The sequence below is a fragment of the Sus scrofa genome, chromosome 8 (assembly GCF_000003025.6).
Source record: "Sus scrofa isolate TJ Tabasco breed Duroc chromosome 8, Sscrofa11.1, whole genome shotgun sequence".
NCBI classification, from domain to species: domain Eukaryota; kingdom Metazoa; phylum Chordata; class Mammalia; order Artiodactyla; family Suidae; genus Sus; species Sus scrofa.
Genome location: NC_010450.4, coordinates 69,563,678 through 69,586,496, shown reverse-complemented (window position 1 = coordinate 69,586,496; position 22,819 = coordinate 69,563,678). Strand labels below are relative to the sequence as shown.

Sequence of the window (22,819 nt, the reverse complement as noted above, 5' to 3'; positions counted from 1 at the left end):
GTGTATATGTATATATATATATATATATACATACACACATACATACATACAATGGAATACTACTCAGTCATAAAAAAGAATGAAATAATGCCATTTGCAGTAACATGGATGGACCTAGAGATTATCATACTAAGCAGAGTAAAACAGAAAGACAAATACCATATGATATCACTTATATGTGGAATCTAAACCATGATACAAATGGACTTATTTATAAAACAGAAACAGACTCATAGACACAGAAAACAAACTTAGAGTTACCAAAAGGATGAAGGTGTAGGGAAGGAATAAATTAAGAGTTTGGGATTAGCAGATGCAAACTACTACATATAAAATAGATAAACAATAAGGCTCTACTGTTTAGTACAGGGAATTATACTCAGTATCTTAAACTATAATGGAAAAGAATATAGGAGTTACCATTATGGCACAGAGGGGTAAGAACCTGACTAGTACCTGTAAGGATGCAGTTTTGATCCCTGGCCTCACTCAGTGGGTTAAGGATCTGGTGTTGCCAAAAGCTGTGGCATAGGACACAGATTTGGCTCAAATCTGGTGTTGCTATGGCTGTGGTGTAGGCTGGCAGCTGCAGCTCCAATTCAATCCCTAGCCTGCGAATTTCCATATGCTGTGGGTTCTAAAAAGAAACAAAAATATGAAAGAGAATATATGTATGTAGGCATGTATAACTGAATCACTTTTCTGTACACCAGAATTTAACAAACATTCTAAATCGACTATAGCTTCTTTTTTAAAAATTAAAAATAAAAATAAGCAAATAATAAGAAAAACAACGTAAGGAAATGGTCAAGTAGTTGCTCCTAATTAACAGGATCATGAATGAATATTCATTCTGCTTTATACTTTTCTGAAGTTAATAATAATCTACTATTTTCTTCTTTTAGTGGACCAACATAAAATTTACCATCTTAACCATTAAAAAAAGATTTAAGAAGGTGAAATTGGAAAAGAAGTAAGAAAAGAAAATGTATAGCCCTGTAATCAACTATAGATATTGGACTAAAGATCTAAAAGTTACATAAATATGGAAAAAGAGAAAAAAGGAGTCTGCCTAAATCATCTCCTCTACGAAACCTTCCCAGACAAACTAGTGACCCTGTGAGTTCTCCTTCCCTTGTGTTTTCCCCTAATTCATCACGTTTACAGTATTCCATAAGGTGATGGTTTATTTATTTCTCTTAACCCCCATCTAATGGTGTGACATTAAGACTGAATACTGTGTCTTTATTTCAGGGTTCCCAAAACCTGCCCAAAGAAGAATTTGATAAATGTTGATTGAATAAATTGGGGATGAAAAAAAGCAGGGAGAGAGGATATTTTTTCATGAAAAGAAGACAAATTTGCAGAAAAGATAACAAAGTTTAGGGGTAAATTCATATTCCTTTCTTTTTTTTTTTTTTTTTTGTCTTTTTTGCCATTTTTTGGGCTGCTCCCGCGGCATATGGAGGTTCCCAGGCTAGATTTCGAATCGGAGCTGTAGCTGCCAGCCTACACCAGAGCCACAGCAACAGGGGATCCAAGCCATGTCTGCGACCTACACCACAGCTCACGGCAATGCCGGATCCTTAACCCACTAAGCAAGGCCAGGGATTGAACCCACAACCCCATGGTTCCCAGTCGGATTCAATAACCACTGTGCCACAACGGGAACTCCCATATTCCTTTTAATTAAAAAAGATGAATTGCTAGGTTTCTCATTTATGAACAAGTTAAGGCCTGTGCTGACTCTCTTCCACTTGTTTCTCAATATCCGCACTGCACCCTTCTCCACCCTGATCTGTCACAGAAGACTGACCTGCATCAACTGAATCCTTTACCCTTTAGATTTAGATTCCAGGGGGTTATGTCAGTAGGAAGCCCTGGTGGCAGATTGGGGTTGGTAGGAGAATGAGGTGAGAATACTAATTTCCCAGGCTCCCTGCCTCTTGGTCACGCTGTAGAAGGCTTTACCCCTGGTCAGGCAATCCTTTCAGATAGCTACCCTCTCTGAATCCCAGTACCTGCTCCCTCCCCTTGCTTCTCAAAGCCTAGGAGAAGTACTGTCCCCTCATTTTGCTAACCCTGGGATAGTTTGCTTTTCTAAACTCTGCCCACACTTTGTAAACAGTTCTCTTCTTAATTGCCTGCTTTGAGGTATCTTCTGATTCTTGCCAGAACCCTGACATTCAAAGGCTTTAGTTCACAATTCTCCACAAGATCTCAAAAAAGGGACAAATATAGTGGCTGACATTAGAGTCCTCTGATGGATTGGAAAACTTTTTTTAATCCAAAAATATAATAATAAATATCAAGAGGATTTTTTTAAGGCAGTGTTAATTAGCAGAGGAGTTTTACTGTGGGCAATGGCTAATGCATTTGGAAATGACTAATATAAACTATAGTTTGAAAATAGCAGAGATCAATCTATCAGTCATAATCAAGGAAAGTCATCATTATTACCAGGATACCATTATAGAATTGGTGCAATTTAACCTTGAAATTTTGAAGAATAATCAAATATTAAGAATTACTATACATAAGTTCTCCTTTATGCTATCTGTTTTCATATCCTATACCCTCAATGCTTAGAATAGCACCTTGTACATAGGAACAAATAAAGTATTTATTGGATGAATTAATCAGGAAGAACACTGAAAACAAAACAGAAAATGACACCTTACACTTACACAAAGGGGAAAATTCCACAGTGGAAATATTGAGGCATTCATCCTAACAATAAAAACATAACAGGCCTCAAAATAGACTCTGAAAATAATCATTACTCATGAACAAAGAAATGAAAATGTTTGGTATGTAAACAGACTAAATTGCTTAGATTTGTATAACAATAGATACCATTTGTTAGATATCTACACACTGTTAGATACTTGACGTACCTACTCTAGCTTCAATCCTTACATTCCTGCCCAGTGGAATTGGTGAAGGAAAGCTTCTAGGAGGTAATATCTGCGCTGACTCACAAAGGTGGAGCAAAAACCATCCATGAAGATGAAAGGACAAAGAACATTTTAGGTAGAACACTATCATGCACAAAATCACAGAGACAAAAGAGCAGGATGCATTTCAGGGATTTCAGATATTTTAATAATGAAGAAAAGATGAAGATTGGAGACATAGTGGGATTTTTTTCCTGAGGACCACGGGGAGCGATTATTTCTACACATATATGTCATTATCTAATATTTGCTTTAGGCATGTATAAGGAGCAGCAGTGAAAAGATGATTGTTACAAAGATTAAATAAATAATAAATGTAACTAATCAGTGTACTATAAAGCACTGTCCAGACACCAGTTATTTGTCTCAGGTTGTTGCTATACTACTCTCTGCCCTCTGCCCTAATGTTCCAGCATATTTTCCTAATCCCACCTATGGCTCTGTGCCCAGTTAGCTGATCAGCCTGTCGGGCAATCTCTCCCAATGGCGTTGAGACCTACCATTCTCCTGAAGGTGCTTATCCTTATCTGATGACTTACCTGGGACCAGAGTGCCACCTCGTGTTGCATCGCTGAATGTTCACAATTCCCAGCATCCTTTTTTTTTTTTTTTTTTTTAACAGTTGAGCTACTTGCGGATGAGTCCATTGAAGCTTCCTCCTAGGAGACATTTGGTAAAGAAAATTATTAACAAATATTTTTTCAAATATGACAGAGAAAGAGCCCAAGACCTTTTCAATACAGTAATAGTGCTAAGCCTGAATTTTGTAGATTGGTTGCTATATGCTGTATTCTCTAAACTCTGCTATACTTGTTTTTTAAAGATTTATGTTTTTTTAATTTATGTTTTAAAATGAAATTGAAATTATGATCTAAGGGCTGAAAAAGCTTAAGTACAAACCTACCCTGCTCCCTCCCTCATAGAGGCCCATACACAATAATACATTCTGAGAAAGGATTCCAAGAGGCTGTTTGAAAGTACATTCCTTGATGTCTGCAAAAGAGGCTACAAGCCTCTGCAGGCAGACCAACTATTTAAACTATTTTAAAAGAATTATTAGAGAAAGAAGTTTTCTTAAATTCCTGAAGAAGGATCATACACAGATTCTTTCTGCCTCCTGCTCTCCAAAGTTCTCTGCAGGAAGTTTTGCTTTACTTTTCTGCTCTTCTGAGAAAAATGAGCTCTTATTTTTTTTCTAATATTTGCTAAAAAATAAGCTCCCAATACCTAGGAGTTTATTGCCATTTTCTTAATCAAAAGATAAACCAATATTCTATAACTGTGCACGCCTGATAGATATAGTGCAAAATAACACTCTGTCCAAGAAAATAAAGCACTTTCTAAATATCAATGCATTTAATCCTCACAAAAATCTACTAATGTAAGTATTATTGTTCCCATTTTAAGATTGGAAACTGAAGCTCAGAGAGGATTATACATTTCCACATCTGGATGTGTCAGTCATTTCAAATCCAGGTCTAAATGAGTCTAAACCCCTGTGCTCATAACCATTTTGCTTTATTGCCTCTAACCATAAAACTCTAAATTATTAGGATATCCTAGTACAAACAACCTCTTACATACAACCCAAAGTAAACAAATTATGTGTAAATGTCAAAACTGGTATAAACTGGGATGTAAGATATCATTGAAAACTTACCACAAAGCTTCAGTAATCAGGACAATGTAGTATCGCCATAGGGGCAAACATATAAATTAATGTAATAAAGAATCTAGAAATGAACCCATGCATCTATGGTTCACAGATTTTAGGCAAAAGTGCCAAGACCACTAATATGGAAAGAATAATCTGACAAACAAATAGTGCTGGGACAAATCCAGAAAGGCACAAGTATTTGGCATCCTCAAAAGTCCTAAGAACTGGGCTCTACCTTGAACAGTCTCCTCAAAGGAACAGGGTTGAGAGGAGATAGTCATAGATAAGACAATTTATCTGGCCTTTCATTTTGAGTCACCCTAAAAGAAAAACTTTAGGCTTCTTTTCAGGACTTTCAATTTTATGTGCTTTATGAGATTTCAAGGGTCTCACTGACTCTTCCTTTATATATGGTCTCATTTCTTGCAGATACCCCCCCCCCTTTTTTTGGTCATACCCACAGAATCCAGAAATTCCCAGGCCAGGTATCGAACCAGATCCTTAACCCACTGAACTACCAGGGAAATTCTCTTGCAGATACTTTTAAAACCCACAAATAGAGAATAGGATTTAAATGCTGATGAGTGATTGAAATTCAAACTAGTTTTGGATTGAATTTTATCAGACTGCAAATAAGTGTCAATGATAAAGTCTCAGATTTTCCTCTGGTTTTGATGGGATGAAAGGATAAAGAGAAGAAAGTCAAGAATCTGAAGAAAGTAAAAAACTGGAAAAAGAAAAATCTAGGGAGTTCTGTGACACAGTGGGTTAAGGATCTGGCATTATCACTGTAGCAGCTCAGGTCAATGCTGAGGCACAGGTTAGATTTCTGGCCTGGGAATTTGCACACTCCAGAGGCACAGCCAAAAAAAAAAAAAAAAGAAAAGTTTAGGAACAAGACAAAATTTGAGCCGTCACATCTTGGACCTCAAAAACAAAAATTGTGAACTAAGATATTTTGTGATGTAGCTGCAATGGTAGTTCGGGTTTAATAAAGCTTTTTGGTTTTTTCGTCATTTTTAAGTAGAGAAGCCTCCCTGGGAATATTTAACTGAGGTATCAAAATGAGTGTATTGATTTCATTTCCTTGATTTTCACACCAGAAGGATGTATCTACTGTTTTATTTTATAATGCAGTACATGAAAATAAATGCCAGAATAGCTAGGGTCTACTGCATTTAAAATATTAACTCATACAAATGGCATTTTTCAGCTTGATGAAATGAACAATAAAAATAGCCTTGACAGTTTAAAAAAAAACAAAAAAAGTAAAGTACTGTAGATAAAATGTATAGGGTGCACCCAGAGTGTACCTAGAGGGAAATTTACAGTCTTAACTGCATTTAAGGGGGGGGGGGAGAGGGAGGAATGAAATTTGTTAAGTAAGTATTTAGAAGGAGAAGAGAGAAAACCCAACAAAGTAGTTCCAGGAAGGAAATAATGAAGTTACACTCAGAAACTGAAGAAATGACAAAGTAATTTAAAAGAATAGAAAATCTGAAAGACAGTTATATGAAAATGCTAATAAACAAGTTTTTAGCAATCAAGAGAAAAAGATAAGTCACAAAAAAAACAAGCATATTAAGAATGAATAAAGAATTCCTTAAAATCATGAGGTAGTAGTGTAAGTTTTGTCAACACTTTTTGGTTTTTTATATTTTATATTTCAATAAATAATACATTCACATGGTTCTAAACTCCAAATACTCCACCTGTATATGATAAACAATTCTCTTTTTCCCACCACATCCTCCAACTACCCAGTATCCCTCCCAAAAGTATCTTAACGTGTGTCATTTATTTGTCATTTATTTAGAAATGCTTCCAAAGACATTTTATTCTTCTATAAATTAATATATATATAACTTCTCTTACCCCTTTTCTCACACATAAAATAAACTTAACTGGTAGGTGTAAAAGATTCTCCCTGACAAAAATTTACAGGTATGGGAGTTCCTTGGTGGTCCAGTGTTGCCACTGCAGCAGCTTGGGTCACTGCTGTAATGCAGATTCGATTCCTGGCCCAGGAATTTCCGCAAGCCCTGAGCATGGTCATAAAAATTTTTTTTAATTTGAAAAAACTAAAAATAAAAATTTACAGGTATGTTCCATTAAACCTTCAAGAAGTATATTACTCCTGTCTTATACAAGTTGTTTTTGATAACAGAAAAATGAGGAAGAGTTACACACGGACACCAATGTGGATTGGCTCATTCAATACTGTTCCACCTCCTTAGAGCAGGCAGAAGCCATACAAAACACAGTATTTCCCAGAATCTCTCTTGCTCAGATTCCAGATGTGATTTGGGCTCTGTTATGCAACTCTGCTAATATGAAACTAATTTGGAAGTGAATTAAATGGGAAGAAGGCAGGGGGCAAGGCACCGTGCTGTGGCGGGTTGTGACAAACGGTGTGGTTCCCCAGCCAGTAAAAAGCAGCAGCAGTGTCCTGACTGCAGATGACTTCCAAATTAGTAGAGGTGGTGTAATTCTGGAGCTGGCAATAGAGAAGCTTCTGTATACAGGCTGTCAGGAGGTAACTTCCTGATTCAATGGATTCCTGATCATGACAGAAATGGAAGCTTCTTAATTTTTCAAAAAAAATTTATTACTAATTTAGTCTCCTACATCATTCTTTTACAAAATGCAATAAAGTTCATTAAGTGTGTTATGTGTTATTTTATATATATATATATATATATATATATATATATATATTTTTTTTTTTTTTTTTTTTTTGCCTTTTTTAGGGCTGCACTTGCGGCTTATGGAAGTTCCCAGGCTAGGGGTGTGGAATCAGAGCTGTACCTGCCAGCCACAGCCACAGCCACAGCAACACCAGACCTGAACCACATCTGTGACCTATACCACACTTCATGGCAGCACCAGATCCCTAATCCACTGAGCGAGGCCATGGATCGAACCCGAGTCCTTAGGCATACTGGTCAGGTACATTACCCCTGAGCTGCAATGGGAACTCCTGACATCATGTTATATTAGTTTCAGGGGTACAGCATAGTGGTTTGATATTTTTATAGATTATACTTCATTTAAAGTTATAAAGTATTGGTTGTATTCCCTGTGTTATACATTACATCTTTGTATTTTATTTAATTCATACCTTGCAGTTTGTACCACTTAATCTCCTTTCCTTATCTTGCCCCTCCTCCAACCCATCTACCCACTTATACTAGCTTGTTCTCTGTATCTATGAGTCTGTTTCTGTTTTGTTATATTCATTTGTTTGTTGTAATTTTTTTAGATTTTACATATAAGTAAAACATGCAGGAATTCCCGTTGTGGCGCAGCGGAAATGAATCCAACCAGGAACCATGATGTTGCAGGTTCGATCCCTGGACTTGCTCAGTGGGTTAAGGATCTGCCATTGCCCTGAGCTGTGGTGTAGGTCACAGATGCGGCTCCAATTTGACATGGCTGTGGCTCTGGCATAGGCTGGCAGCAACAGCTCCAATTAGACCCCTAGCCTGGGAACCTCCATATGCCATAGGTGCAGCCCTGAAAAGACAAAAGACAAAAAAAAAAAAAAAAAATGCAGTATTTGTCTTTGTCTGACTTACTTCACTAAGCACAATACTTTCCATGTCCAACCTTATTGCTGCTAAAGGCACAATTTCATTCTTTTTTATGCCTGAATGCATGTATATACCATAGCTTCCTTATCCATTCATCTCTTGTTGGATACTGAGGTCACTTCCATAACTTGTCTGTTGTAAATAATGCTCCTATAAACATATATTTTCTAATTAGTATTTTCATTTTCTTGGGATGTGTACCCAGGAGTGGAATTGTTGGATCATATGGTAATTCTTTTTTCAGTTTTCCGAGGAACCTCCATACTGTTTTCCACGATGGCTCATAACAATTTACAGTCCCACCAAGAGGATAATAGGGCTCCCTTTTCTCCACATTCTGGACAACATTTATTATCTTTTTCATGATAGACATTCTGATAGGTGTGACATGATATTTCATTGTGGTTTTGATTTGCATTTCTCTGATGATTGGCAATGTTGAGCATTTTTCATGTGCATATTGGCCATCTGAAGGATTCTTTGGGAAAATGTCTAATTAGATCCTCTGAACATTTTTTATTTGGATTACTTGTTTATTTGATATTGAGTTGTATGGACTCTTTATGTATTTTGTTTATTAACCCCTTATCAGATATATCATTTGCAAATATTTTCTCCCACTCAGTAAGTTGTCTTTTTGGTTTTGGTGAGGGCTTCTTTGTTTTTGTTTTTTTGCTTTTAAGACCACACCTGCAGCATATGGAAGTTCCCAAGGTAGGGGTCAAAATGGAGCTGCAGCTGCTGGCCACAGCCACAGCCATAACAACACAGGATATGAGCTACATCTGCGGCCTACACCACAGCTTATGGCAAGGCCAGATCCTTAACTCACTGAGTAAAGCCAGGGATCGAACCTGTGTCCTTATGGATACTAGTCAGATTTGTTTCTGCTGAGCCATGATAGGAACTCCCCGTCTTTTTTTTGTTTTGTTGCAGGTTTCCGTCTCTGTGCAAAAAGCTTTTAAATTAATTATGTCCCTTTTCTTTATTTTTGCTTTCGATTTCTTTGCCTGAGGAGATTTAAAAATATATTGCTAAGATTTATGCCGAAGAGTATACACCTATGCTTTCTTCTAGAAGTTTTATGGTTTCTGGTCTTACGTTTAGATCTTTAATCTATTTTGAGTTTATTTTTGGACACAATATGAGAAAATATTCTAATTTCATTCTTCTACATGTAGCTGTCCGGTCTTCCTAGCACCATGTATTGAAAAGGCTGTCTTTTCCCTTTTTTATATTTTGCCTCTTTTGTCATAGATTAATTGACCATATGTCCATGGGTTTAATTTTGGGATTTCTATTCTGTTTTTGTGCTATACTATGCTGTTTGATTACTTTAGCTATGTAGTAGAGGTTGAAGTCAAGGAGCATGATACCTTCAACTCTGTTCTTTCTCAAGATCGCTTGGGTTATTTGGGGTCTTTTGTGGTCCCCCACAAATTTTAGGATTATTTGGTTTTTTTCTGTGAAAAATATCTTTGGTATTTAATAAAGATTTCATTAAATCTGTACATTATTCTGGGTAATATGGAGATTTTAACAATATTATTTCAATCCAAGAGCATGAGAGTCTTTCAATTTCTTTGAATTATCTTCAATTTCCTTCAATAATGTTTTATAATTTAGGTCTTTCACTTCCTTGGTTAAGTTTCTTCATAGCTATTTTACCTTTTTTTTTTTTTTTTTTTTTTCTTTTTACAGCCATACCTGCAGCATATGGAAGTTCCTGGGCAAATTTAGAAACAACACCACCAGCCCACTCCTGGAGGTCATCTACACTAGTCAGCATTTTTAGTTGGAAACAAAAAAATAACCGAGTTTAACTTATTTAAACAAAATAAGAAATTATTAAAAGGATTTTTGTTAGCTCATAGAATCAATAGGAAACCTAGACAATTAGACAGGACTTTTCACCAAAAACAGTGCCAAAAATCACACTATTGGGAGTTCCCCTCGTGGCGCAGTGGTTAACGAATCTGACTAGGAACCATGAGGTTGCAGGTTCGGTCCTGGCCCTTGCTCAGTGGGTTAAGGATCCGGCATTGCCGTGAGCTGTGGTGTAGGTCGCAGACACGCTCGGATCCTGCGTTGCTGTGGCTCTGGCGTAGGCCAGCAGCTACAGCTCCAATTTGACCCCTAGCCTGGGAACCTCCATATGCTGCGGGAGCGGCCCAAAGAAAATAGCAAAAAGACAAAAAAAAAAAAAATCACACTATTGAAATGGTTTAATAAGAACACAGTGATATCACCAACAACAGTTGTTGGAGCCTGCACTGCAGAGTTGTCTTTGTATTCCAACTGCCGGCCAAAAGTATGGATGGCACTACTGCTATAAAATTTAATCTTGTGCAATGACCTTCATGCACAATTATCCAGAGTTCCTCTCATCTGATGCATTAACTCCCAATTCCAAATACAAAGCTAAGATCACGTATCCACACCCTAGGTGCAAAGGAAGCTGAGATAGCAAGTGTTTGACATTTTCAGTGTTTACAGAGGACAATAGGCTCTGCATCCTACCATATTTATAAATAGGAAGTTCCCAAAGAACAGAAAGGCAAATTAATAGATGAGCAGCAAAAATAATAACAAGCATCAACTATGATTGAAATTATACATACAATATGTACTCTATGATCCACAAAATGTGCCTCCAGAATTTCTAAAGAAATTCTCACATACATACAATAGGAACAAGGATGTTTTCTGAAGCATTGCATGTAATAACAAAAATGTGCAAGCAGCAGGTGGTGGAATGCAAACACCATTAGTAGAGAATTAGATAAATAGGTTGTGATGTGTTAATATTATGTCATTTTTTAAAAACTCTGGTATTGAAAAACTGCTATGTCAGGTATAATACTAGGCACTGTGGACAGATGCTGAGTGGTATGTGGACCATACATATTTGTATCTGTGTTGATACAAATATAAATTTTGAAAAGACCACTTTTGAGATGTTCCAAATGGAGTAGAAGAATAGACCCATGAGTATATCACTAAGACATAGGTAATATATCAAAGGCTCAAATGGATCATGTATATCATGCTGTGATGGCACAGTTAGAAGAATGAAACTGTCTGCATTAGTAGGAGAGACATCATAAAGGAGGAATTTACATAGGTAAGTTAGGCCTTAAAATATATACGTCCAGGAGTTCCCATCGTGGCTCTGCAGTAACGAACCTGACTAGTACCCATGAGGACATGGGTTCGAGCCCTGGCCTTGCTCAGTGGGTTAAGGATGCAGCATTGCTGTGAGCTGTGGAGTAGGTTGCAGACATGGCTCAGATCTGGTGTTGCTGTGGCTGTGGTGTAGGCTGGTAGCTACAGCTATGATTTGACCCCTAGCCCGGGAACCTCCATATGCCATGGGTATGGCCCTAAAAAGACAAAAATAAATAAATAAATAAATATAAAATAAAACATGTATGTCCAAGAGCATATGATGTAAAGGCAGAGAGGTGCATTCCGGACACTACAATTTTTATTTGTAAAGTCATAAAGGCTTTTATTTATGAAAAGTGCTTTTAAATTATTTCCATTGGAGTTCCCATTGTGGCGCAGTGGTTAACGAATCCGACTAGGAACCATGAGGTTGCGGGTTCGATCCCTGCCCTTGCTCAGTGGGTTAAGGATCCGGCGTTGCCGTGAGCTGTGGTGTAAGTTGCAGATGTGGCTTGGATCCTGCGTTGCTGTGGCTCTGACATAGGCCACTGACTACAGCACTGGTTAGACCCCTTGCTGGGAACCTCCATATGCTGCCGGAGCAGCTCTAGAAAAGGCAAAAAGACTAAATAAATAAATAAATAATTTGCATTTTCAGAAAACCTAAATAGACATTTCTTCAAAGAAGACCTACAAATGGTCAACAGGTACGTGAAAAGATGCTCCATAACACTAATTATTAGAGAAATGTAAGTCAAAACTACAGCCAGAAATCACCCCACACCAGTTGGAATGACCATCATCAAGAAGTCTACAAATAATAAATGCTGGAGATGGTGAAGAGAAAAGAGCACCCTCCTACACTGCTGGTAGGAATGTAAATTGGCACAGTCACTATGGAAAACAGTATGGAGGTTCCTCAAAAAACTAAAAATAATGTTGCCATATTATCCAGCAATCCCACTCCTGGGCATAAATCCAGAGAAAACCATAATTCGAAAAGACACATGCATTCCAGTGTTCATAGCAGCACTATTTACAATAGCCAAGACATGGAAGGAATCTAAATGTCCACCAACAGAAGAATGAATAAGATGAATAATATTCCATATACACCATGGAATATTACTCAGCCATAAAAAAGAATGAAATAATGCCATTTGTAGCAACATGGATGGACTTAGAGATTATCATACTAAGTGAAGTAAGTCAGAGAGAAAAAGAGAAATATTATATGATATCACTTACATGTGGAATTTTTAAAAAGATACAAATGAACTGATTTATAAAACAGTCTCACAGACATAAAAACAATCTTATGGTTACCAAAGGAGAAAGGAAGGGGAGGGAATAAATCAGGAATTTGGGAATTAGCAGAGACAAAATACTATGTATAAAATAGATTAAACAACAAGGGTCTACTCTATAGAACAGGGAAATGTAGTCAACATCTTGCAATAAACTATAATGGAAAAGAATCTGAAAAAAAGAATATAACTATGTCTATATCTATATTTATATAACTGAATCACTTTGCTGACACCAGAAACTAACACAACATTGTAAATCAACTGTATTTCAATTAAAAAATAAACAAAAAATCTAATAAAAATAAATGAATTATTCACCGTTGTTTATATTAAACAAACAAACAAAGAGCACTTAGTGGCAGCACTGTAGCATTAGAGAAAAATCTCCCAGAAAAGAATTTATGTTTCATAAGAACTCATCCTCAACCTTAAAGTAAAACTAACAGAAAAAGTACATTATACTCCAACTTTATTTGCTTAAATTTTTGCCATTGTTATATTACACCATTCAAAGAGCTTCCTATAAATAAAGCAATTATAATTTGGCCAACCAAAGATAAACAATTCATTCATAGAAAACCAATCAATAATAAAATTAATGCCAAAAAATTAAATGTTTGATACAATTCACCAGTGAAGCCATCTGGTCCTGAACTTTTCCTTTTTGGGAGATATTTGGTTACTGATTCACTCTCCTTACTAGTGTTTGTTCTGTTCAGATTTTCCTCCTCATGCCTCAGTTTTGGTATGTTGTGTATTTCTAGAAATTTATCCATTTTTGGTTTAATTTTTTTTGGCATTAATTTTATTATTGGTGAGGGCTAGGTTAATTAACTAAAAGGGGGGGAAATCTTTTCACAATGTATGTGTACATCAAATCATCACGACATACAATTTAGATATCTTACAATTTTATTTCTCAATTATACTTCAATAAAGCTGAATTTTGTAATGATAATAAAGTTACTTTTCCAAAAAAAAGCAATAAAAACTTTTGAAAATGTTGCCATCTAGTGGTGCCAAACTTAAAAATAATTAATAACTAGTAAATGATTCAACCTGATTTCTGAGAAGTTTCCTTAGTGGTTTTCAAATAAATGTCTCACTTGTGCCTCTGCTTTAAAAAGTAGTACTATGGACTTAGGCTAATAGCCTTTAAAATTTGGCTTCATCATTTATTATCTGAATGGCCACAGGCAAGATGCAAGATTTCACTGTGAAATGCACATAGTAATAGTATCAACCTTCCAGAGTTGTTAAGAAAAATTAATGCAAAAATCCACATAACATTGTTTAGCACTGTATTTGGCATGTAGTATACAAAAACAATTGTTATATTACTTGATGGGGAATGAGTTGTAAATTATTTGGGTTGTCAGTTTGAATAAGTGCAAGTGATATAGCACTTAAAACTATGGCACCTTCCTGAAGTAGTAGAAATATTGGTATATGGTTGCTATCTAGATGGCAGGTGTTAATGACTGGTATTCTCTAATCTTAAAAGGTCCCTGAATTGAACTATACTTGTGATTTATTGTCAAAATAGTTATAAAGTATAATTTATCCCCGATTTGTTCTGTTGGCTATTAATTTTTTTTAAATGTGTATCTTTCTATGAGAGCATAAATGGAAGTGGAAGAAAGGCAGCTTCACCTGTTGGTTAGAAAAACCAAGGTTCATATGAGCTCTAATTTTCTCTAAAACTGTCTGTTATGAAGGCAAGGCAGATGGAACTGGTCCTCTCTTTATGATAGTCTTTGGGCTATAGGATTGCAATGACTTATTTTATTCTTCAAGACAGACCTCGTAGCTGACTTTACTTTGATTTCACCTACTCAATGATACATAACTAGTGTGATTTTTAAAATACATTTGACTAAAATGTCTCCTGAGATATCCAAGGATCTGATGATACAGTGTTAGTCAGCTGACACCAATACTGGAGTTCCTGTCTTGGTTCAGTGGTTAACAACACAACTAGAATCCAGGAGGATGAGGGTCGCATCCCTGGCCTCACTCAATGTGTTAAGGATCTAGCATTGCCATGAGCTGTGGTGTAGGTCACAGACACAGCTGGGTTCTGGCATTGCTATGGCTGTGGTATAGGCCAGCAGCTACAGCTCCTATTCCCTTAGTAAGGGAACCTCCATATGCCACTGGTACAGCCCTAAAAAAAAAAGATGACACCTATATTGAGAATTTATAGGTATGTAAATGTAACCAGCAATATCTGTGATACTTGTTAGTGGCCTAGAGAAAATCTGAGAGGAAAAAATCATGCCACATGCCTCTGTCATTAACACTTCTTATCCAATATTTTTATCAAAAACTTGATGAATAAAGCATGCTTTGTTTAACTTGCAGAAAATTCTTGGTGGATAGATGTGGTAGGCAGCCTCGAAGATGGCCCAGTGGTTTCTGCCTCCTGGTATTCACACCTTTGTGTGATCCCCTCCCCTTCTGTGAGAGAGCTGGTCCTAATGACTCACTTCTAATGAATAAAATACAGCAAAAGTGATGGGTTACAGAGAGACTATGGCCTCTATTTTGCATACTTGTTCTCTCTTGCTAACTGACTGTGATGGAATCCAGCTGCTCTGTGGAAAGGGAAGCCTCCCTGACAAGGAACTGCAGGAGACATCTGACCAACAGCCCCTGAGGAACTGTATTCCGCCAACAGCTACAGGAGTGAATCTCTCTTCATGGAAGTTTCACATAACACTGCATCGCCAGACACCACCTTCGTCATAGCCTGGTAAGAGACTATCGGGCAGAGGCACCCAAATAAGCCAATGCCCTGGATTCTTGACTGACAGAAACTCAAAGATAATATTGGTTGATGTTTTAAGCAACTACATTTTGGGAATATGTTATTTAGCAATAGATAACCAATTCAGTTGATCAGGGGTCAGATAACCAATTCAGTTGATCAAACTACAGCCTGTGAGCCAAATCTGGTCTGACGCCTACCACTGTATGGTCCTTGAGCTAAGAACAGTCTTTACATTTTGTATGTATGTTTGTTTGTTTGTTTTTTAATGAAAGAAAAAGAATATGTAGCAAAGATCTGTGGCCTGCAAAGCCTAAAATATTCACTAGTTTTTTACAGAAAAACCTTGCCAACAGTAAATAATATAATCCATAACAGAATCAACATTCAAAATAATTGTCACTAAAATAAAGAAATAAAGTAAATAAGATAAAATTTGGCAGTCATTAATAAATGTTCTCTTTAATTTCAAAAACTCAGTCTCAGAAATATAGGATAGTGATCATGTGAATAGAATTAGAATATTTTAGTGGATCCCAGTCTCACAAAAAACTAAAATATAGTGCAGATGCTTTAAGTTACTATAATCCAAAATCGCATTATATTTAGATAAATATAAATCTAGTTCACAGAGAAATATAACCTCAAGACTACTCAACGTTAGTCTGACCACATGTGGTATATTTTAACATGGATCGTCTGCATGGAAAAGGCAGTTGTATTTATCTTATTAGAAAGGGCTCTTAAATTTACTTTCTTAACTAATTGTGAGACACTATTTTTAAAAAATCAACTCAATAGGTGGAACCACCTGTATCCAAAGTTAAGCATTTTATCTGTATTCATCTCTCTCCATATTTTTTTACTTGTTTCTTCCTTTGATGCCTATTTCTATTTTATAATATGTTTATATTTTTCATGATTGTAGTTCCCTTCCCCTTCACACCAGGAAAGACATACCTGTGTTTGACTCTGGATGTGGGGTTTGGCTGGTGTATTGACATATTTGTCCTATATGTCTTCTATGACCTCTTGAAATTGGTCTATCTTGGTCTATGTTTCCATATGCTGTATACATCTGTGCCCACAGATATATCCCGAGCTTTGAAGTAAGAGTCATTGCAGAATACAATGCATCTAGAAACAAACAAAAACCAGGTCATTTTAAACTAACTCTAAAATCACATCTATACATGTAGTGAATGAGAAACAAAGAGACTAACCAAGTATGTTTCAAATTACTTGAATTCAAAGAGTTTTGAAGACTGACTGGTGATATGATGTACCCAGGGACATAATGAGCACCACTCCTTTTTCACAGTATAATTTACTCTCTCCTGGCTTTTCTACTACTATATATATATTTTGTTGTTGTTGTTGTTGTTGTTGTTGTTGTCTTTTGAGGGCCACATCCGCAGCATATGGAGATTCCCAGGCTAGGGGTCTAATCAGAGCTGTAGCTGCCGGCCTACACCACAGCCACAGCAATGTCAGATCCAAGCCGCATCTGTGAACTACACCACAGCTCACGACAATGCCGGATCCTTAACCCGCTGAGCGAGGCCAGCGATCGAACCCACAACCTCATGATTCCTAGTCGGGTTCGTTTCCACTGAGCCACAGTGGGAACTCCTTTACTACCATAATTTATTATAATTTTATAGTCCACAATTCCTTGTTGTATACTGCTATTCTTAAGAAATTGTTCTGAACATGACAAGCAATCTCTGACTCAGACCCAGTGGCTTCTTCAGCTTTCACACCAGCCAGTGGTGGGACAATCAGTGAGGACTGGGGGTAAAAAGAGCCTTTAGTGATGAACCCTGAGACGCAGAACTGTGGAGGCTCTAACAGAGTATTTCTCCCTCAGAATGAGTGAAAAGTGACTTCTATTTTCATATTCTAGAGGGAGGTGGAGACTTTTACTAAGCAACTCAGTGATGTAAAGACAAATTAAAAGAAAGAAAACACAGAGGAAAGGAGAGAGGTGGAATGATAACAACTCTGCTTATACTGAATCACTATTTTAATGAAATTACTTAAATACTTATGGTTAAAATTCAAATCTCAAAGCTATATTTGGGTAATGCTTATATTTGTCTCTGTTTTGTTCTACAAGTCCATTACAGGTAGCCTTCCACAGTAAACTTCACTTAATATTTAAGTCAGAGATCATGATACTCAATAAAAGCCCTTACCTGCTAAGGGTGTAGATGGAAAACATTATGTTAATCTTCTTAAAAAACGAGTGTCTCCGTAAAGAATTAGTTTCTTATAAATTTTAATTTGATTATGAGAAACTAGGAGATGCAAAAAAATTTTTAATAACTCCGGAAAAAAGAGAGAACCAAGAATGAAGTAAACCAGCAAATTAACTTGCTTGTTAAAAAAGAAATTACAACCAGACTTTCTGGTACATTTATTAGAAGTAATTTATCAGAGATTATTCAAAATCTTTAATATGGTTTGGAAGGTGACTTTTAAGGCAAAGCATGCTTTCACTTGGTGGAGAATTGGAAAGCAAAAACGTCCAGAAAATACTCTTTTTAGTATGAAGTATATAGTTATGTGGCTATTGCACCTTTATTTTGAATTTTAGCTTTCTTTGTTACCATATATTGCCTTTAATAGTTTTTTGGGGTCAATCAGAAATGAAAATGCCTCTAAAATTAGTATTGCTTGGAGCTGCTGTTGTGTCTCAGAGGTAACGAACCCTACTAGTATCCGTGAGGATGCAGGTTTGATCCCTGGCCTTGCTCAGTGGCCTAACTATCTGGCACTGCTGTGAGCTGTGGTGTAGATTGCAGACGTGGCTGGGATCCCACATTGCTGTGGCTGTGGCATAGGCTGGCAGCTGCAGCTCTGATTCAACCCCTAGCTTGGGAACCTCCATATGCCACACCTGTAGCCCTGAAAAGCAAAAAAATAAATAAATAAATAAATAAAGTATTGCTTAATATATATTTTAGCACTTATTATTAAATATTATTATTTATATTACTAAATATCATCAGTAGTATAATGTTTTATATTCATATAATGCAGACCTTTGTTTTTCTCTTGATTTTAATGAAGTAAACAGATAAAATGGCAGTAAGAAAAAAATACATATTATTGGCATGTCCCTCTAACACAATCACTGTTTCTTTTCCCTCATTCCCTTTTTGTGCTCATATTCATGTATATTTTAAATTGTTGTTTTTGTGATACAGAAAATGCTACACTTATTTTCTCTCTTAAAACTATAGCAAAAGTATTTTTATGCTTGCTGCATAGATTCATAACAATAATTTAATGTGTTGATGCTCAAAGAATTTGTAAAATGAAATAGAGTCACCTATGGAGGACCAGATGATTAGTCATGTCCACAAAGTGCCACCTACCTTGGTAAATTTTTCATTGTCTCCTCATTTACAGACTAGGACAACCAATTTTTTCCCTGTCCCAGAACTGATTGAATACAGGGTCTCATTCATTCTAATAAACCTCAGACCAAAATATGATAAAACTAGAATAGCAATTTATTAATTTACAATGGGAAGTAAAGAAACCAAGATATAAGCCTATCTTCCTGGGTTTGCTTTGATCTGGCTACCACAACTCTATGAGATGTCTAGCGATAGGGAGGTTTCCTGATTTAAATGAACTATTAACAAAAAAGAATGCCTAAGTAATTTGAAAGCCTGACCTCATATTTCCTTTAAGTACTTCTAAGCAAGATAATAATGTCCTAACCAGTGCTGAATGGACACACACTTGTTTTGTCTTCAGGATCTCTCCTTTTGTTGTTGTTTCCATTGCCGAACAATCCTATTCTCAGCACAGTCTTTCATTAAATAATGTGCCAATAAGTTCATTCTGGTTACAGTTATATACTTTGGACTACCTGAAAGCCATTGTCCTTCTGCCCTGATCCACTATGCTTTGATTTTACTGACTCTCTTTTAGAAAAAAAAATTTTTTTCTTAACTCTTAGTTATTGAGAAATACCTATCGTCTCCATATACCCCAAATATCCATTACAAATGGCAACATAGTATTCTATTCAGTTCTTGCACCATAATTTATTAAAATAATTCTCTATTAGTCATCATTTGTATTTTTCCCTTTCCCACCCTATGAAATTATAATGCACCTCATTTTTAATTCTTTGGAAATTTTCACAAGAGTAAATCCCATAGGGCATGAGTATTGGAGAATCAAAGAAAGAAAACATTGGAGTTCCCATTGTGGCTCAGCAGAAATGAATCCAACTAGTATCCATGAGGATAAATATTAGATCCCTCAGTGGGTCTGGGATCCGGCATTGCCGTGAGGTATGGTGTAAGTTGCAGAGGTGGCTCGGATCCCGTGTTGTCATGGCTGTGGCTGTGGCTGTGGCTGGCAGCTGTAACTCCAGTTCAAACCCCTAGCCTGGAAACTTCCATAAGCCCTGAGTATGGCCCTAAAAATCAAAAAAAAAAAAAAAAAAAAAAAAGGCAAAAAAGGAAAGATATTGCAACTTTTTTATTGTTATGCCCTAATAAATTCACAAAATGGTTAAAACAATTTATACTGACATGAGCAAAATATAATAATTTCAAAACCATCTCACCATTAGTCATTTCATTTTCTCTGAAATTTTTAGTATGTTTATAGGAATAAAATTATACATTGCTATTTCAAATTGCATTTTAATTACTACTCAAACTAGTCATTTCCCATGTCTCGTTATTAATTTTTTTCTTGTTAACTGAATCAAATTACATTCCTTATTTTTTTGGGGGGGAATTTGGTATTTAGCTTATCACTTTGAACAGTTTATATGACATAGACATTGTTTCTCAATATAGAGGCTAATATTTTCCCAACTATTGTTTTAATTTAAAGTGTGCAGAGCAATTCCTGTTGTGGTTCAGCAGGTTAAGAACCCAACATAGCGTCTGTGAGGATGTGGGTTCAATCCCTGGCCTCACTCAGTGGGTTAAGGATCTGGCATTGCCATGAGCTGTGGTGTAGGTTGCAGATGAGGGCTTGGATCAAGAGTTGCTGTGGCTGTGGCATAGGCCAGCATCTGCAGCTCCAATTCAGTCTCTAGCCCCAGGAATTTCCACATGCCATGGATATGGCTGTGAAAAGAAAAGAAAAGAAAAAGTAAAATGTGCAAATATGCTCTTCTCTGTTTTATAAGCCTCTTCAAATTGTGTTCAGGTAATTTAATGTATTTTTTTTTTTTTTTTGGCCACATCTGCAGCATGCGCAAGTTCCTGGACCAGGGATCAAACTTGTGCCATAGTAGTGACCCAAGCCATAGTAGTGATAATGCTGGATCCTTAACCTGCTGAGCCAACAGGGAATGCCTATATTTTGATGTTTACATTTTTGATAAAATTGTCCTCATTCACTTCCCCATTGTTTCAAAATACCTCATTTGTCCTATGTTAAAACAAACAATTACATGTAGCTAGTTTTCCTTTCCAGTATTTCTTACCAGATTTATGAAATTATCCTTAATAATGAATATTTGCAGCCTCACATTTCACCATACACTACATAGAGCTGCCCCTGAAAGAAACAGCTCAATTGCAAATCAATGCCTAAAATCAAAATTTCTTCCTTTGTGAATTCAGATTGAGGCCCATATTCAAAACTCCTGTCTTTCTTCTTTAATCATTATGTTTTAATACTTATGACTTGTCTGTCACAATTGAAGTAGCACAGGCCTCAATTTTAGTTGGTCTAGAGAATTATTGCCTATCTTTTTGAATTTCTTTCCACAAGACCCCTAAAGTGATTTATTTAGAATGATTCTTCCCGGGCTTCTTTTTCTGAGTACATATCATATCATGATATATTTATTATATCATGTTATATTATATATTACATTGCATTTCCAGTCACTTAAATGCTTTTGCATTTTGATTTGTATCTTAGTAGTCTGAGGGTGTTCTAAAACCAAGAGTTACAAATGTGTTAAAGACAATATTTTTTAAAGTATGATAAATTTTCTGTTACATCAGCTATCAAACTCTACTGATAGAAAAATAGAGGGAAGAAGGGAAGAGAGAGCAAGAGGGAATGAGAACAGAACTTATAGTCATGTAACATTTTATAGCTTATGTATAAATGGAAACATTTCTTCTATTATTTGTAAATGACTGCAGTTTTCACTTCCAAGATGAAAGGCTCTCTATTGATGATAAATACTATGCTAGGTTCTGATCACACATGGACAGTCTGTGATGTAAAGTATGACTGTGTGTATCTTCCAACCTTTGTATTCACAAATTCTAAAAACAGGAATGTATAGACTTAGATATATACTGCCCAGGGCAACAAAGAGAGCCTTTCAGCTATGCAAAGACAAGTCCTTTCCTGTTAGTTTAGTCTTGTCCCTTTCATGAAAACTCTCACATGTATCTCTCGATTGTCACAATGTACACGAGGAACACAGAACATGTATGGGGAAACAAAAAGGAAACAAACAAACAAACAAAAAAGCTAGATTAATGGCTTTGAAATAATTAAGGCATTTTGGAGTGAGAACAGCTAGAATTATATGAGGGAAATCTTGTTATAATTCCTCAGTCTGTAATATGAGTAAAAATGAGGAGTGGGGTTCAGGAACAGGGTGGAGAAAGAAGTGGAATGTTATGATGCTTACACTATTCCTAGGTAAGCCACATGACTACGTTTAAACGATCCCTGGTAGTCACCCGATGCAGTCAAATCACTTTGGAGGATAAAGATTTTTAAGTCTTTACCACCCTCAACAAAAATACTTGAGGGAGAATATCAACTTAGAGATTAACAGCAAAGTTTTCCAGTTAAGACACTTGGCCCCATAGATGGCTTTGTGACAGAAAGTATTATTTGCCTTGTGAACATGGAACCAACAGAAATTATTGAAAGTTGCAGATTGTCACAGTTGATTGTAATGATTTAGTTTTAACATGAACCCTAAAATCCTAATTTTAAAAAAGTTTTTTTTTAAAAAGGAATCTGTCTATATCTATCTATCTATCTATCTATCTATCTATCTATCTATCTATCTATCTGAAACGAGCTTTGGTAAAGACATACAACATAAATTCTCAAAAACATGGAGTTTCCTGGTAGTCTAGTAGATCATGTATTGTCACAGCTGTGGCTCAGGTCATTGCTATGATGTCAGTTTAATCACCAGCCCAGGAACTTCTGCAAGCTGCAGGCATGCCTCCCCCCAAAAATTAAAATATATATTTTTAAATTTTTTCCTAAACATCCTATAGAAAGTAATTTTTAAAAAAACTATTCATGTTTTTTGGAGTTCCTGTCATGGCTCAGCAGTTAATGAACCTGACTAGCATCCATGAGGATGCAGGTTCGATCCCTGGACTTGTTTG

The 22,819-nt window shown here is 36.2% G+C and overlaps 1 long non-coding RNA gene across 1 annotated transcript in view; it reads right to left on the bottom strand.

Annotated features, from left to right (window-relative positions):
• LOC110261978 overlaps positions 1,601 to 22,819 on the bottom strand; it is a 53,362-nt gene continuing 32,143 nt past the window's right edge. Inside the window, exons 2-3 of the long non-coding RNA XR_002346393.1 lie at positions 16,416 to 16,592; positions 1,601 to 3,616 (exon numbers count right to left, since the gene is read on the bottom strand). This is a non-coding gene — a long non-coding RNA (uncharacterized LOC110261978). The remainder of the gene's footprint in view (positions 3,617 to 16,415; positions 16,593 to 22,819) is intronic.